This window comes from Schistocerca piceifrons, unplaced genomic scaffold (assembly GCF_021461385.2).
Source record: "Schistocerca piceifrons isolate TAMUIC-IGC-003096 unplaced genomic scaffold, iqSchPice1.1 HiC_scaffold_1112, whole genome shotgun sequence".
Lineage (NCBI taxonomy): Eukaryota > Metazoa > Arthropoda > Insecta > Orthoptera > Acrididae > Schistocerca > Schistocerca piceifrons.
In genome coordinates this window covers 67,501-72,121 of record NW_025726921.1, presented here as the reverse complement: position 1 = coordinate 72,121, position 4,621 = coordinate 67,501, and the positions used below count along the sequence as shown (strand labels likewise).

Sequence of the window (4,621 nt, the reverse complement as noted above, 5' to 3'; positions counted from 1 at the left end):
CTTCTCCGCCACATTACACAATCCACACTATCACAACCAGACCAGGAGGTCCATGCGGAAAATACAATATCCCAGCCTTTCGACATCCACCATTGCGCAGACCAGGCACCAACACCCACACATGTCCTATACAACGGTGCACCCAACATCACAATAGTACCTCCTGTCACAGCGCACAAACAATGACATGAGTCAAAGACACAGGTCTCACACAAGCATAGAATTGGAGCGCCGCCTCTAATAAGCCAAAGGTGCATCCTGACGTGACAAATCTGATCATGTCACAAGCATTCACTTACTATAATCACTATCAACGAACCTGCCGCCCCCGCCCCCCCCCCCCCCCCTACACCTTTCCTTACAACAACGTGTAACCTAACCTAACCTAACCTAACCTATGTTGTACCTTAACCTAACCTATGTTGTACCTTAACCTAACCTATGTTGTACCTTAACCTAACCTATGTTGTACCTTAACCTAACCTATGTTGTACCTTAACCTAACCTATGTTGTACCTTAACCTAACCTATGTTGTACCTTAACCTAACCTATGTTGTACCTTAACCTAACCTATGTTGTACCTTAACCTAACCTATGTTGTACCTTAACCTAACCTATGTTGTACCTTAACCTAACCTATGTTGTACCTTAACCTAACCTATGTTGTACCTTAACCTAACCCATGTTGTACCTTAACCTAACCCATGTTGTACCTTAACCTAACCCATGTTGTACCTTAACCTAACCCATGTTGTACCTTAACCTAACCCATGTTGTACCTTAACCTAACCCATGTTGTACCTTAACCTAACCCATGTTGTACCTTAACCTAACCCATGTTGTACCTTAACCTAACCCATGTTGTACCTTAACCTAACCCATGTTGTACCTTAACCTAACCCATGTTGTGCCTTAACCTAACCCATGTTGTGCCTTAACCTAACCCATGTTGTGCCTTAACCTAACCCATGTTGTGCCTTAACCTAACCCATGTTGTGCCTTAACCTAACCCATGTTGTGCCTTAACCTAACCCATGTTGTGCCTTAACCTAACCCATGTTGTGCCTTAACCTAACCCATGTTGTGCCTTAACCTAACCCACGTTGTGCCTTAACCTAACCCACGTTGTGCCTTAACCTAACCCATGTTGTGCCTTAACCTAACCCATGTTGTGCCTTAACCTAACCCATGTTGTGCCTTAACCTAACCCATGTTGTGCCTTAACCTAACCCATGTTGTGCCTTAACCTAACCCATGTTGTGCCTTAACCTAACCCATGTTGTGCCTTAACCTAACCCATGTTGTGCCTTAACCTAACCCACGTTGTGCCTTAACCTAACCCACGTTGTGCCTTAACCTAACCCACGTTGTGCCTTAACCTAACCCATGTTGTGCCTTAACCTAACCCATGTTGTGCCTTAACCTAACCCATGTTGTGCCTTAACCTAACCCACGTTGTGCCTTAACCTAACCCACGTTGTGCCTTAACCTAACCCACGTTGTGCCTTAACCTAACCCACGTTGTGCCTTAACCTAACCCACGTTGTGCCTTAACCTAACCCACGTTGTGCCTTAACCTAACCCACGTTGTGCCTTAACCTAACCCACGTTGTCCCCTAAAGTAACCCACGTTGTCCCCTAACGTAACCCACGTTGTCCCCTAACGTAACCCATGTTGTCGCCTAAACCTGCTCTGTAATTGTTATACGACTCGTTCAATTAGTGTAGTGTTGCCCACCCGCAACCCTCGCAATATAGTTCGCTACTCGCACTGCCCGCTCCCCTGTGTATCGCTTCATGTTAAACACCTTGCAAGTCTTGCTGACTTTCCACATGCTCCTGCTGTACACTGTAATGTGGATGGCAGCAGGACGTACATGCCGCCCCTCCCCACGTCCCCACCTTGCCCCCCTGCCTTCGCAAGCTGGTTGGTGAGAAGTTTGCATGTTCAATGCCCTTCGCATGCGACGTACTCAGGCTACGTTGTGGTGCGGCCTGTGTCAACCGTCCGCTAATGTCGTACGCGTAAACCACAATCTGTACTGCACATTCGTCCTTATGTACCGAATGATACATCGTGGCACATGTGTGACCGTACAACGACTGCGCCCAAAAACGGCGGACCATACAGTGCAAATATTGTGCACGCAGCTACGTGTCGTCTCCCTATGAGAGCTGGATTGCAGTGTGGTACGCCATAGAGACGTGTGGGAGGAACGGACGCCGTGGATGGCGATCAGCATGAGCTGTCTGTTGATGTATTCGGACCTAGTCGTCTCTCCTCACACACCGTGATGGCATGGTGCACCGCGTTCCATATCTGCGACATGCTACAGAGGCCGGTTGACAGTCGTTCGAGCAATGGACATCGCATACGTACGGGGGCCACCTTCCACGTATTGTCTAGGCGTGCACATTTTGTTGCGTGTATGTGGGCAGACGTAGTGTGGCGTGACACCTGACACAGGCATGCAATAATCGTTGAAGTTGCAAATGGCGATGGACGCCTGCGTTTTCTGGTGAAGTTACGCAAATGAACAAATGGTAACCTGTTGTGGTGCGGTTGTTCTCGCTAGGGGTGAATCGGTGATGGCGACGATAGGTTGAGGTACGAACCGGTTGTTCCAGCGATACCCACCATGCCGACGAAACTGAACGGCATCTGGGTGTGAAGCGATACGCGGCGGTGGCTGGGTGGGACCGTCCCCGGCCGGTGAGGGGGCGCCTCCCGGCGTGCTGGCCGCGCGGTGCGTGGGCGCACGCGCTACAGCCGGCTGGTGGGGGCGGCCAGTGGCAGGCGCGCCGGCCGACGGACGCGGCAGGCGTCGCAGCTGCGCGCCGGCGCACCCTGCGCGCGGCGCCGTGCGGCCAAAGTAGGTCCTCGCGGGCCCGGTGCGAAGCGCGGTGGACATCTTCAGTGTGCTGGTCCGATTGAGGACTGTGTGCGTTGAGGATGCGCCGCCGCCCGGCGCTCGGCGCCGCGACGCCGTCTGCTGCTCGGTCGCCCCAGCGGTTCTCGCTGGTGGTTTGTATCGCAGCTGTGCGGATGTGTTGGCGCGTGCGCTGTGCTGGGAGAGTTCGCTTCGGCACCCAAGTGGGGCTTTTGTCCTTCTGTGGCGCTGGCGTTGGAGCTGCCGGTCACCGTAGGTGGCGCGTGTTGTCTCCCGCCGGCAATGCCACGACAGCACGCTCCCGGGCCTCTGTCGGCAGCGGCAAGCTCAGTTGGGAGCACGGGTGGTCGCACCGAAAGCGTCTACTCGCCTAACTCCGGGCGATTGCGCCTCTCTCGAACCCGACCAAGTACTTGGGACGGCGCTGCGCGCCGCCGGGACCTGAGAGGGTTTCGAGGTGTATTGTGCAGGGGAGCTCAGCCTCCTCCTGTTTGCAGAATGATTGAGCGGACGCTTGCGTGTTCGCGCGGGCCCCCGGGACACACTCCCGGGCGGCCGGCTGCTCAGCTCTAGTTGACGCAGCTCCCTGGTTGATCCTGCCAGTAGTCATATGCTTGTCTCAAAGATTAAGCCATGCATGTCTCAGTACAAGCCGCATTAAGGTGAAACCGCGAATGGCTCATTAAATCAGTTATGGTTCCTTAGATCGTACCCACGTTACTTGGATAACTGTGGTAATTCTAGAGCTAATACATGCAAACAGAGTCCCGACCAGAGATGGAAGGGACGCTTTTATTAGATCAAAACCAATCGGTCGGCTCGTCCGGTCCGTTTGCCTTGGTGACTCTGAATAACTTTGGGCTGATCGCACGGTCCTCGTACCGGCGACGCATCTTTCAAATGTCTGCCTTATCAACTGTCGATGGTAGGTTCTGCGCCTACCATGGTTGTAACGGGTAACGGGGAATCAGGGTTCGATTCCGGAGAGGGAGCCTGAGAAACGGCTACCACATCCAAGGAAGGCAGCAGGCGCGCAAATTACCCACTCCCGGCACGGGGAGGTAGTGACGAAAAATAACGATACGGGACTCATCCGAGGCCCCGTAATCGGAATGAGTACACTTTAAATCCTTTAACGAGTATCTATTGGAGGGCAAGTCTGGTGCCAGCAGCCGCGGTAATTCCAGCTCCAATAGCGTATATTAAAGTTGTTGCGGTTAAAAAGCTCGTAGTTGGATTTGTGTCCCACGCTGTTGGTTCACCGCCCGTCGGTGTTTAACTGGCATGTATCGTGGGACGTCCTGCCGGTGGGGCGAGCCGAAGGCGTGCGACCGCCTCGTGCGTGCTCGTGCGTCCCGAGGCGGACCCCGTTGAAATCCTACCAGGGTGCTCTTTATTGAGTGTCTCGGTGGGCCGGCACGTTTACTTTGAACAAATTAGAGTGCTTAAAGCAGGCAAGCCCGCCTGAATACTGTGTGCATGGAATAATGGAATAGGACCTCGGTTCTATTTTGTTGGTTTTCGGAACCCGAGGTAATGATTAATAGGGACAGGCGGGGGCATTCGTATTGCGACGTTAGAGGTGAAATTCTTGGATCGTCGCAAGACGAACAGAAGCGAAAGCATTTGCCAAGTATGTTTTCATTAATCAAGAACGAAAGTTAGAGGTTCGAAGGCGATCAGATACCGCCCTAGTTCTAACCATAAACGATGCCAGCCAGCGATCCGC

The 4,621-nt window shown here is 52.8% G+C and overlaps 1 non-coding gene across 1 annotated transcript in view; it reads left to right on the top strand.

Moving 5' to 3' along the window:
* Nucleotides 1-3,475: 3,475 nt before the first annotated feature.
* The window catches only part of LOC124727524, a 1,909-nt gene continuing 763 nt past the window's right edge, over nt 3,476-4,621 (top strand). The window contains exon 1 of the ribosomal RNA XR_007007155.1: nt 3,476-4,621. This exon is cut by the window's right edge and continues 763 nt beyond it. This is a non-coding gene — a ribosomal RNA (small subunit ribosomal RNA).